The sequence below is a fragment of the Anomaloglossus baeobatrachus genome, chromosome 5 (assembly GCF_048569485.1).
Source record: "Anomaloglossus baeobatrachus isolate aAnoBae1 chromosome 5, aAnoBae1.hap1, whole genome shotgun sequence".
NCBI lineage: Eukaryota > Metazoa > Chordata > Amphibia > Anura > Aromobatidae > Anomaloglossus > Anomaloglossus baeobatrachus.
Window position 1 is genome coordinate 111,869,975 of NC_134357.1, and position 14,004 is coordinate 111,883,978.

A 14,004-nucleotide genomic window follows, 5' to 3' on the forward strand; every position below is an offset into this window, starting at 1 on the left:
GAGTCGCACATGAGCTGTCCAATCGCGGCAGAATTTTATGCAGTGACACGACGCAATGTGCGCACAAGCCCTAAATATTCCAATTCTGACCAGGGTCATTTTAACTCTTTAAGATAATAACTCTGAAATGCCTTCACAAATCCCACGATTATGAAAATGTTTTTTTTCATATCACATTGTACTTTATGTTAATGGTAAATTTTGGTCGATATAATTTGTGTTTATTTATGAAAATAACAAAAATTTGTCAAAAAATTTGAAGATTTCACAATTTTCGAACTTTAAATTTTGATACCCTTAAACCAGATAATTATATCACACAAAATCATTAACATATACAATTTGCCACATGTCTACTTTACATAAGTACCATTTTTTTTTGGTAAATGTTTAACCCTTCTAACTTTTTATCAGCAATTTCTCATTTTTCCAACCAAATTTACAAAAACAATCTTTTTTGGGCCCACATCACATTTGAAATGACTGTGACGATCCTAAGTGACAGAAACTACCAAAACATGACACTATTATAAAACTGCACACCTCAAAGTACTCAAAACCACATTAAAGAACTCTATTAACCCTTTAAGTGCTCCCCAAAAACTAAAGCAATGTAGAAGGAAAAAATGAAATTTTTCCAGCAAAAAATGTTGCTTTAGCCCCAAATTCTTCATTTTTACAAGGCTAGCAGGAGAAATTGGAACATACAATTTTTTGTGCAATTTCTCCTGAGTACGTTGATACCCCATATGTAGTGGAAACTACTGTTTGGGCGCATGGCAGGGCTCAGAAGGGAAGGCACGATATTTCATTTTGGAACTCAAAATTGTCTGGAATAGATAGCGGTAGCCATGTTATGTTTGCAGAGACCCTGATGTGCCTAAATAGTGGAAACTCCCCACAAGTCAGAGCTTTTTGAGAACTACACCCCTCAAAGGAACCAACAAGTGCTTGACAACATTTTATCAAGTTGAAATGTGAAAATGAAAAAATACATTTTTTCCATAAACATCTTACTTTTGCCCAAAATTTTAAATTTTAAATTTGACTAGGGTAACAGGAAAAAAATGGACCATATTATTTGTAGTGCAAATTTTCTTGAGTACGCTGATGCCCCATATGTGATAGAAAACTGCTGTTTAGGTGCACAGCAGAGCATGGAAGGGAAGGAGCACCAATAGACACCCTCAAGTGACCACATTTTGGAACTTACACCCCTCTGGGAGTTCAGCTATGGGTGTAATGGCAATTTTGTCTCTGGAAAACACCCATGGAGTCACACGCAGTGAATGCTGTAGAATTAAAAATTGCAAATAAGCTCTAGTAGTGCTCAGTAAATTGTAGTGCCCAGTACATTGTAGTGCCCATACATTGTACCCAGCTCATGCTTCTGGAGACACACTCATCCTATAAAATAAGCAGGCTTTCCTCACTACAACAATGCCAAACATGTGGACATTAACTGTGGTGTAGGCACTCTGTGGGGTTCAGAAGGGAGAGAAGGGCATTTCATTTTATGAGCACAAATTTTGCTGCATTTCTTTTTGGGCGGGAGATTTCCAGAGGATTGTGCTACCAGTAACGTGGAAGCCCCCTATTTTTCCGTTAACAAATAATGGACCTGAGTAGGAACTTGTTTTTTCCGGGTTGAATGCTATTGGTAGCAACTTGTGGTACAGAATATTTTTGATTAGTTCACATTTATCTTGTGCTTTGACCTGAGCATTTGGTTTTCCATCTGCATCTCCAAAATATGTGAATCAAGTGAAGCCCACGATGGATCCATTCACTAATGAGGCAGCAGAATTACTCCGGCCTCCGTTTGGCCTCTGATCAGCAGTGCCCTTATTTTCAAAGGTGTACAAAAACTGTTGTTGGCCATACTTTTGTGCCCGCCTAAAAAGACCCATAAAAAGATGAACGCCGCAAGGGCACAGGCCAGAGGGGATTTTAAAGTGACTCCCTCTGCCCCTCTACAGTGAAGTTTGAGTTGGGAATTTTGTCTGAATCACGCTTTTGAGAGATTTACATGAAATCCCCGATGTAAGCACTAACTGTATAGCACAGGATAAATGAGAGCTGAGCCTCAGGCCTGTTTCACACGTGAGTGAAAAACACATATATTTTTCACTGACGTGTTAAAAATGCATATGTCCCTCCATGTGCCGTGATTCACGACAAATGTGGGTTGTGCATGTGCAATCCGTGATCCGTGCTCTGTGATAAACTCACCTGTCCCATTCCTGCTGTCCGTGGTGCTGAACTCCCCGGCTCTGCTGCATCCGGCCACTGTGTATCTCACCGCTTCAGCTACTTCTGGGTCGGCTGTGCCTGCATAAATGAATATGCATGCCAGTAATGAGCCGGCCAGGAAGAAGCAGAGAGCAGCTGTCGAACACAGCATCACTGGCGAAGGGGAGTTTAAAAAGCTTTTTATTTTCAATGTCCGTGTTTTTCTGGTACATGTTGCATGGATCAAACCATAGTGTGGTCCATGGGACAAGTGATGCCAGAAAAAAACGGACTTGTGTGGCAATCAAGGACACGCGTGTACACCGCACGGAGACACGGTCAGTGAAAAATCACTGATGTGTGCGCAGACCCATTGACTTTACTGGGTCTGCGTATGTCCGTGATTCTGGTACGTATAAAAACTAGCACATATGTACCAGAATCATCATGAATGTCAAAGAGGCCTTACTGAGATCTTTGGGAGGCAGAATGAACAAATCAACAGCAGTTGAAGCAGTTGGCTTTACTTATTTATTTTTCATGCTGTTCATCTTGCAGTATAAGTGATTAGGCTTCTTTATTCCTCAGGTCAGTACGATTGTAGCAATACCAGATTTATGTATTTTTTTTAAGGTTTCGGCTTCTATCACACTAAAAAAAAAATGCTTTTTTACAAAATAAAGGTTTTTGCATCACCGAATTTTGAAGCATATAGTTTTGTTTTGTGTTTTTCTTCTGCTGAGAGTCATGTGAGGGCTTATTTTTTGCAATATGAGTTAGAGTTTTTATTTATACTCATAATATTTTTTGATCTCTTTCTATTCTGTATTTTTTTGTGAGGCGTAATCAAGAACACCAATTCAATTTTTTTTTCTTTAAGCCGTTCAACATGTCATAAAATTGATAAGACAGCTTTATTATTCAGGTCAGTATGAATACAGCTATATCACATTTATATTGTTTTTTTAAGTTTTGTCTCTTTCAAACAAACCCAACAATTTTAGAGAAAGAAAAAATGTTTTTATATTCATATTATAAATGTTTGTATTCTGAGTGTATTAGCTTTTTTTTTATTTTTTAGCTGATGCGGCTGTATATAATATCCTGTATTTGCAGGACAGGATGACGTTTGCAGCGGCACCATTTTTATTTATATATGACTTTCTGATTGCGTTTTATTCCACTCTATGATGAAAAGACAGATTTTGCTATGTTTTTTTTTTCACGTTGTTCACTAGTGTGTCAGTGTTATAGACCGGGTTGTTCCAGACGCGGCAATACGTAATTTTGTAATTTTTTTGTTCATTTTTGTTTTTACATAAATATACATATTTCTTGGTATAATATTTTTTATTTTTTTTATCTTTATTTTCAAAATCAGGGAAGGGGTGATGTAAAGCTTTTTCTTTCTAGTTTTTTTTCAGATTAAGAAAAGTCGGATTATTTTTCAGATCTATTATAACCTTTATAATGTGAGAATTTTAAAGAATAACTTTTATTTAAGTATTTAAAATACGACAAATTGTTAACACAGATGTGATTATTAAAATCAAAAAGATATAACCACAAAGCGGACAATCAATCCTTCCGTCCTGCTGTGGTATTTCAGCCAATTAATGGAGTATTGAACACCGTTGCAGTCAAAATCTAGACTGCCCAAATTCAATAAAGGTAAATGTTGTAATGATGGAAATGCGGTTATAACAAGCACAGAGTTACAACACCATGCAGAAAATAACTAAATCCAATCAAGTAACCATAATATTTTTAGAGATAACTGACAGTGGTACAACTATGCCATAAACCTATAAATACTTATCATGACAATCACTTGGTCAATAGTGGGCTAATCCAAATGTTAACGATGGATAAGATTACATACCTAAATTAGAGCATATAGTATTAGAATGAAAATGGAATTATCTCACCCATCTACAGCCTGAGGATCATCTCCACTGACCACCTTTTTACCAAGATGTCTATTATCTCTAAAGATATTATGGTTGCTTGATTGGATTTAATCTTACATAAAAGGGCAGGACCTCAACCAACATAGCTGATACCAGGAAGCAACATTATTTTTGCCCCGCCCCTTCTGGTCACTTGGCTATGACATCAGCACAGGTCCTTCTAGTCACTTAGTAAAATTATTCTATAATAGAATTAGCATAAATAAGAGGGGGAGAATGGACAGGCAGGGGGACAGGAATCACTATGAATACCCACCCCAGATATCAGCTGATCGGTAGCTGCTGCCACTCAGAAAGTTGCTCATTTTACAAATTTTACTTGCTTGTGTTTCAAAACCTATACATCCTAGCTGACAACTAAAGGTATGTATAGAATCAGCCTGATAGTGCCAGTATAGCCCTGGCTTTAGGTTATAGAGGAACATCCTGGTGATTGGTGCGCTTTAAGTAATGCGAGATACACTATTTTTATTCTCATCTAGGTTTATGTTTTCTACATTTTAGCCAGATAATTAATGTATCCCCAATGTGTTTTGGACTGAGGCACTTTGGTGGTATTGTGACGCCCTGGACAAGCCAGGGGTCACAGGTAATGACATCACCACACCCTACACCCCGGTTAGGCACATCAAAGCTAGACCAGAAATCCTTGTTGCCTTCACCAGGGGCTGATGTCCACACCAGGGGGTGGAGCCAGGTTGGTCTCCACCCACCAAGGAGTTCACAGTCCTGGAGGAGGGAAAACACAGGCAGTCAGAGGGAGAGTTTAGCTCAGGCAGAGCTTGAGTGCAGAAGAGTTAGAGTGAAGTTAGGGAGAGGAGTTGAGTGGTAGAGGAGCAAGTGTGAGGAGAAAAGTGACAGCAACAGAGCCTGAAGTTAGTTCGGGTGTGTGCCCCGGACAGAGACAGCAAGGTTAGCAGACGGCGGTGACCGTCTGCAGGAGTGGCCTATCGGAGGTGCCGTGAGGACCGTGGACGGGTGATGACCCGGCGGTACCGGACCGGTACACAAGGAGAAGCCAGCACCATTGGCAGGGGCCTTTCGGATCCCGGCAAGGCTAGGAGTCGCCGTAAATTTGCCAAATCCGTCAGTGAAGGGGACCTCCGGGTTTCCAAACAACTAAGTCCCGATTGAAGGCAACAGTCCAACCGTATGAGAGAGCCACCGCCACCGCCAAGGCACCAGTTTCTCAGGGCCAGCGCCTGCGGGCAAAGAGGGGCTCCTCCGGCCCATATCCAAGTCGGGGAGCGGGATACCGGTGGGAACCCATCGCTACCAACATTACACAAGGTGCAGGGAAAGAGACAGTCACCGTAAACTACCGGGGAAAAGCAACAGCAGCCGTCCGTGGGAACCGTCTTTCCAGCCGTGTGTTTTACCGGGAACTGTGTCACCGTCTCAGGCTGAGTGAGTACCACCGTGCCGTAAGGCACAGCGCTGCCCCCCCGCGACCCTGCACCTCACCAGACCCCGCACCTGGCCTGCCATCCCTCATCCTCCACCCCATCACTGGGCCCCGGGACAACCAACCTCTACCCACGGAGGGGAGAGCTAACAACTCTGCTGCTCCCTGTCACCGCTCCCGGGATCCCCATACAGAGCAGCGGTGGTGTTACCAAAAATCACCACAACCGTGGGTGGCGTCACGGACAATAAATCCCCAAAAACCAAACCCCTTTTCACTCACGGGCGAGGAGCGCCGCTCGAGTCCCCGGGATCCGGCCCATCGCTCGAGCCACCGAGCAGCAGCGGCCGCAGCAGCAGCGGCAGCCGGACCCAAGCAGTGGGAGAGCGCAGCGTCCCCTCCTCCGCCCGCGACAGTATTCTTGGATGTCAGTGTTCTTTTTCCAAAATGGATAATACTATGTGTATGGATTTTTTTTTATTTTGGCACTTACACCTATAGTAGGATTCCCTATAGAACTTGAAAACAAATTTAAAAAAATGTTGTAATATAAAAAATGGCAACAATAAAAAAGTAATGAAAGACACTTGAACTCCATGGTATTTTTTTTTTACATGAAAACTTGTGAATAGTACCAGAGTTGGCATAAGTAATCACCCATCTTACTGTACTAATAAAATTTTAAGGTGGTCCCAACAATCTTGCTGAGCAGACTTATTACTGTTAGCATTATGTATGAACCATAGGAGCTTGATGGCTTAAAAAAAACAGCAAAAAACTAACAAAATAAAGACACCCCCCTTCCACCCAAAAGTAGAAGCTATTTGTTTTGTTATAAAATGCCCTTCTACAAAATGGAGAGAATTAAGACTTGTCAGTTTGTAAGCGGCTGGAAGGTACGTTTACAAGTAGTAAAAATACAGCGGATTTTCCACAGCGTGCTCGCTTGAATAAAATTCACTGTATTTTAGTGTCAGTATTGTTTGTGAGATTGTCGAAAATCTCTAAAATATGTTTGCAGTATAAATTGGCAAGACTTGTGGGTATGAGATTCCAAGCATGATAATTTGGGCTTCAAATCAATCATCAGCGGATATTTATAGTGCTCAAACAATCATCACTATATCGAGTGAGATCCCACAGAACGTATTTACGGCGGACCGCCCGCAGCGGAGGGGCTGCATTGAGATTCACAGAGGTGTTTACCGCTGCAGAGATCATTGAGAAGAAATATAAGAAATTGTAGTCAGCGGATAAAATCCTACCAAGGCTTTATTCGTAAACTTTTATAACATTGAGCAAAAATGATTTTTCTACGGCGAGAAAAACATATGACTTATACTAAATTGAAAGCACTGATTCCAAATATGATCTCCGAATTTGCCTGACACGTCTAGATTTTAAAGGGAATCTGTCACCCCATTTGACGTACCTAACCTATTAGTATGGGCACACAGATAATAGAGTGCTGAAAGTAATCATAATCCGGGAGTGGGCATAAGGCACGCACGCTCCTTCCCTGTTCATATTGTGGCAGTGCACCAATACCCGAAAGTGCCTCTCAGTCTACAGCTGAGTGGCAATAGGGACTTACGGTATCCAACCTTTAGGGGAAGTGTCTAAGCAACGAGCTGACTTAGTTTAGTTGTCAGGTCCCATTTCAACTGAGTCCATTACCCATACCTGTTCTCGTCTTCCCATACCTGATAGTATCTGATGTACACTCTGTACCTGCCTGCACCAGCCATACTGTCTGCATAAGCCATCCCAACTGCACCTGAATTTGTACCTGTCCGCAACTTAGCCTATCCATTAGCCTAGGGATCTGCTGCTACAGTTCCGGACACTGCCCTGGGAGTGGCACCTGGTGTCTACCAGCAACCAAGCCCATCCTCACCATCAGAGGCTTTAGTGAATACCCAGTAGGAGCTTAGCTAAGCCCCTGCCATGTCGGGGTAAGCCCAGGTCCCTCCTGTGATCCTGTTCATATTGTGGCAGTGCACCAATACCCGGAAGTGCCTCTCAGTCTACGGCTGAGTGGCAATAGGGACTTAAGGTATCCAACCCTTAGGGGAAGTGCCTAAGCAACGAGCTGACTTAGTTTAGTTGTCAAGTCCCATTTCACCTGTGTCCATTACCCATACCTGTTCTCGCCTTCCCATACCTGATAGTATCTGATGTACACTCTGTACCTGCCTGCACCAGCCATACTGTCTGCATAAGCCATCCCAACTGCACCTGAATTTGTACCTGTCCGCAACTTAGCCTACCATTAACCTAGGGATCTGCTGCTACAGTTCCGGACACTGCCCTGGGAGTGGCACCTTCTACCAGCAACCAAGCCCATCCTCACCATCAGAGGCTCTGGTGAATACCCAGTAGGAGCTTAGTTAAGCCCCTCGGGGTAAGCCCAGGTCCCTCCTGTGATCCAGTGGATCCACTCCTGCTCACCGCAACCTTGATGAGCGTAACAGCTTGTGACATAACTTCTGACTCTCTGAAGTTTTTGTCACCAGATTGGCACCATGGAACCAGAGTGACACCAGTAAAAGAGGAAGACACTGGAGAACAAGGATAGATGTAGGGGTAGGGGACTTAGATTAAAATCATTACTTCAGTGCTGAAAAAAAAAGCTGGAGTGGTACCATAAGCATCAAAAAGGATAGTGCAAAATAAATAAATTGAATTTCTAAATTCTTGGGGTAAAAGGAAGAATATTCTTATATTTTCCATACTTTCTGATATAAAACAGCCTAGTAAAGGAGAGAGAACAACTAATGTTCTCCACAAGCCAATTTGTGGCCCACCAAATCTTCTAGATATTCTTCTCACTCAATAACTGATAATAGTGTATCCTGTAACTAGGAAACCCTAATCCCCTACATGACTGAAAGCCACTCGTAATATTATAAAGGAAAGCTTGCTTCTTTTAAGTACACAGTGAACCAGACTATTCCAGGATAATAAAATATTCCATCTTTATATTAGTTTCCTATTATAATCCTTTGGTTGGAATTCATCTTCTCTTCATCATCTGGTTTTTATTAGTAGCCACCAAAATCAATGAAGTGGCATATGAGAAATTATATTTTAGAATCGCCTCTATTGTACCACTGGAAACAAAAATTATTTAAAAAAAAAAACCAAAAGGTTTTTTTTTTGTGGTATATTAACTTATGTTCAGAAATATGGATTTATTTTGCAGAAATGCTGCATGCGTGCATCCTTGGTTAACAGAAAAAAAATCCTAAAACTTACTAATTTATTAAATATGCTTTAAAAAATACAATGAGTGAAGAACTCCATTAAAAAAGATAACAGACAGGAAACTAGACGACATAAGGGAGTGAGAGTAAATGTATACAAAATACAAATACTACAGGGCCCTATGAATGTCCTTAAGGGATGGCCATACCTTGCTGCGGTCGAACCCTAAAAAGCGCAAATGATGCCCCCACTTACCGATGACTCTCCCTGGGATTTCCTAAGGGATCCCTAAACTTGTACCTGCCTGTACCAAAAGTTATCCACAAAATAAAGATTTGACTGTGAGGGGTTAAATAACCAAAATATCCAACGCAAACACCACAATGAGTGTAGCTAAAGGTGTGGTTCACCTATATTTTTTATTGTCTAGTTCGATATTATATTGAGAAACAATGTTTCTCTGAAATACCTTGTGTTGGCAATAGTGCCTGTGAGAGGCGCTATTGCAGACCGCTGTTCCCCGCTCTGGTGACGTCACGTCAAGTGCCGCACACATCACATCCCTGCGGTCGGCTGCAATCTTCCTGACTCACTAAGCTGTAGGTGGTGTTTCACCGCTGTCACAGCCCATCTGCTCCCTGCTCCCTCCTCTCACCTCCCTCACAGCAGAACACTGTAAGCAGGAGACGTGCTGTGCTGTGACAAGCGGTGAAACACTGCCCACAGCCCAGTGAGTGAGGAAGATTGCAGCCGGCCGCAGGGATGTGACATGTGCGGCACTTGACGTGACGTCACCAGAGTGGGGAACAGCGGTCTGGAATGGCGCCTCTCACAGGCACTATTGCCAACACAAGGTATTTGAGAGAAACATTGTTTCTCAATATAATATCAAACTAGACAATAAAAAATATGGGTGAACCACCCTTTTAATGCAAATACCCAAATAGAATCACAAAAAAAGCAAAAAAAAGGCACCAAAACCGCACGGCAGCATTTTTAGATGCACGGTGGGTGCAGTTTACATGTAATCACATCCACTTTTCTCGAACACTTTAAATACAGCAGGATTTCTGTGCAACAAAAGCAGCAGAAAAACGCAGCATTTACACTACATGTGAACACAGCCTAAATTTCCAAGCAAAGGGATTTCATGAAATCTCTGTTCTCGGTGTGTCTAAAATTGCTATTGTACTTGACCAGCTGAGGGAGTATTCTCCGGTCATGATGTCTGTATTACCAAAACCCTTATCCTATAAATAAACACATGGGCTGCATGCAACTTGGTTCAAAATGGCCACAGCAGCCTTTATTGCCTATTGTTTACAAACTAGACACCTTAGGGACGCCGTCCAACGGGCGACCCAGAACAACAACATACAGATAACAATAGACAATGCCATTTACATGACCCTCCCGGGGGCAGGCCCAGTCCATAACTACTACTCCCCTTGTCCCTGGCCGCAACACACCGACCCAGAGAAGAGGTGCCAATCACCCACGGATTGACACCCCCACACTTTGGCAGAACCCTGTGCCTGCCACATCCCGGAACCGAGAGCCATCATACCAAGACAATGACTCCCGGTCCAGTTACCAGTCACTTCCAACCTCTGCACCAGACCTACCCCCCCGCCACTGTGACAAATAGCATCCCAACTTCCCAAACCACGTCCCCCAGATGACAACACAAAAAGGGAGGGTGGGCGGGGATCTCTTGGCGTCCGGAAGAAGAAGAGATGGTAACCCCCTCCTCTCCCAGACTAACCCTTTCCCTACTCCTCCTCTTCCTCTCAAGCGGAAACCACCCCTTAGTGCCATATTAGGCCTGCCTACCAAACTGTCCCTATTAACCCCATCACTCCCTAACTCCCCCTTGGTCATGTCGCCCCTCGTCCCCAAGGGGGGGATTCATGGCTTTCTGTGTGGCTTTGGTGCTTTTATTCTCTGTAGGCTTCTACGTGGAGCTTTAAAATACCGTATTTAAAAAAAAAAAAAAATATAGTGAACTTTTAAGCAAAGAATCAAAGCTGTTGTGTACTATTAATAAAGCATTAAAACCGTGGCTCCATATCTGGACCAAAAATGCATCAAATAAGGAGAAACAAAGAAAAAACACAGAAAAAAATGCAAAACTCAGAGAAGATTGTTATTTTATTTTGTGGTGTAAACACCTGCAAAAAACACGCAAAGCAAAGCAGTACAGAAACCACAGCACTTATGCAACGCATGAACACAGCGTTACATTTTTCTTATTTTTTTTCATGAGTTTAACAGAGAAAAAAGTCAATCATGCAATATTTTAATGTCATTTACCGATTAATGTAAATAATCTGATCACTATAAGTTGTTACAATTACAGGGAAAGTAATTATTTCTCTTATTTGCTGATTTGTGATGCTTATTATTTAAAATAAAAATGTATTAAAAATGACATTTTTATAACTGTTTTTTGTTATCTTCTAATAATTTTATATGGAAAATAAATATTTTCATTCTGCCTCCAGAATACAGGTACATAGAAATACACTGCTTTGTAGAATGTAACTCTATGTACCAGTATAATTTGCCTGTGGGTTCAGAGCATGCAAAGCAACACCTATAACTGTGAGCGCTGGCTGTGGCTCATAGGTTATTCTACTGCTTGCAACAACATAGGTTGTGGGTTCAATTCCCAGCATAACCAGATCTTATGATGGAATGTTTTTCATTATTTTTTAGTAGTTTTATAGGGCGAAAATTCAGACTTTCTTTACCTCTAGAATCCATGGACATAGAAATCCACTGCTATGTACAGATGTATCTCTATGTACCAGTATAATCTGCTTGTGGGTTCAGACCCTGCCATGCAGCTTCAAGTATATTAAATTCTCCAATACTGAATAAAGAAGCACTCCCTCTAACTTTTTTATTCAGTAAATGTGTGTATATGCATATAATGTAGTGTGATTGTATTAATATACTCACCTACTGCCATTTTCTCCAATGTCCAGTGCTGGCCATCTCTGCTTCTCAGTGACGTCACCACAACCCTGACTAGCTGTCTGATTCTATGCTCTATGCATGAGCCAGAAGTCGATTTTACAATGAAAGCCCATTATGCCTTCATTTGATGCCTCTTAAGGCCCTGTCACACACAGAGATAAATCTGCGGCAGATCTGCGGTTGCAATAAAATTGTGGACAATCAGTGCCAGGTTTGTGGCTGTGTACAAATGGAACAATATGTCCATGATTTCACTGCAACCACAGATCTGCCAAAGATTTATCTCTGTGTGTGACGGGGCGTTTAGACTTTCATTGTAAAGGACACTTCCAGGTAACCAAGAGTGCAGCGTGACTTGGCCTGTCTGCAGAGTTGTGATGTCTCAGAGAAGCAGAGAAGAATGGCGCTGGACACCGGAGCAAGCAGTGGTAGGTGAGTATATTAATACACTCACAATACATGCATGTACCATGTGTCTCCAAAAATAGGACACTGTCATATTATTTTTAGCCCCGAAAAGTGCGCTAGGGCTTATTTTTGGGGTAGGGGTTATTCTCGGGGAAACACGGGTTGGGGTATGTTTACCCACCAAAAAGCAGACCCTCCTTCCGAGGAGAATCATACTTACCGGATCATGGACTTCTGCATTGCTCAGCAGGTATGGTCTACACAGCTCTCCTCCCCTGCTTTTGGCTGGAACTCATGCACACATACTGTACATACACACCAGATTGCACACACATTCACACACACATCAGATCACACATTTACACACCATCAGATGGCACACATAATCACACACACACACACACACACAACATCTGGTGATGCCAATTGCCAATTGCTTCTGGCTGGCAGGGGAACCTGGGACACAGTACAGTGGATCTGTGGTGGAACGCATCAATACATTCCACCGTAGCTCCTCGTGCTCCACTGCACTGCGTCCCAGGTTCCCTTGCTGCCCAGAAGCAATTGGTAACATCGGATGTAGTGAGTGTGTATGAGATCTGATGTGTGATTGTGTATGTGATCTGATGTGTGACTGTGTGTGCGACTGTGTGTGTGACTGTGTGTGCAATCTGATGAGTGTGGGTGTGTATTCCACTGCAAGTCCTTGATTCGTTGCACCGCAGGTTCACCTGTTTGGCGTCTTTTGAGTATGTTTGCAGAGTCTTCTCTCTTCTTTATTCTCTCTTTTGGGGGGTGTCTTCTTTCTATAATGAAGTGTCCTGAAGTATTCTTTAACTTTTTTAGCTGCATGGACACTTCATTATTGAATTGCAACTAGGGCTTATTTTCAGGGAAAAATTTAAGCCTTGCTCCGAAAAGGTTGAAAATTCCTGCTAGGGCTTATTTTTGGGGAAACAAGGTACACACACATTTACTGAATGAAAAAGTTAGTGGCAGTGCTTCTTGTAGGCTGTGGCTCACAGCTTTAGCTACTACCTACAAAGATAGAGGTTGTGGGTTTATTTCTCGGGGAGACCAGAGAAGAAGAAAATTGTTTTATGTAGGGACAAATCCCTGATGTGCTGGAACAGTGGGACTGATTTCAAGCCTCAATCTATTATTTGTGTGGGGGTTTTTTTTAAGTCATTACCTTTTGCGCTCGAGGATCTTGTGCCAGATTCATTACAATGAGTGCACAATGTTTGATTTCTGGGCGAGGAGTTCAAAGTTTCTTATCTTATGGATTTTTTTGCATCTTTATAAAATGAAAAGCCACATGATCCTTTTAATGAGTTTTAAATTATTAAATGTTCTGCAAATTTTGTACTCAACAATCGTACTGGAGTATATTGCACAAAAACATTGACATTTAAAAAAGTTGCAAATTATGAAATAGGCTAAAACATTAGGACTACCAAAATCCTGATCATAGTTTTTTTTAGGTTGAAGGTAGACATAAGTCCAATGAGTTCAACCTATAGCCTATCATGCCCAACAGATGAAACTAAGTAAAGTAAATTGTAAAAAAGTAGTATATTAAAAGAATAAGATCTTCTACAGCTGTCCGTGAAACACATACATGTTTTATTCAACATTTTCACAGAAAGAATATGTATCCTTTATAGTCTATGGTGCTATTCACATGTATGTCCTTTTTTTTTAGTGGAAATTATGCCTGCAAAAGAAAAGAAAATACTGGGACATGTTTATTTTTGATCGAAGTCTCAGATAAAAATTTCCTATCCGTGTCTATTAGTT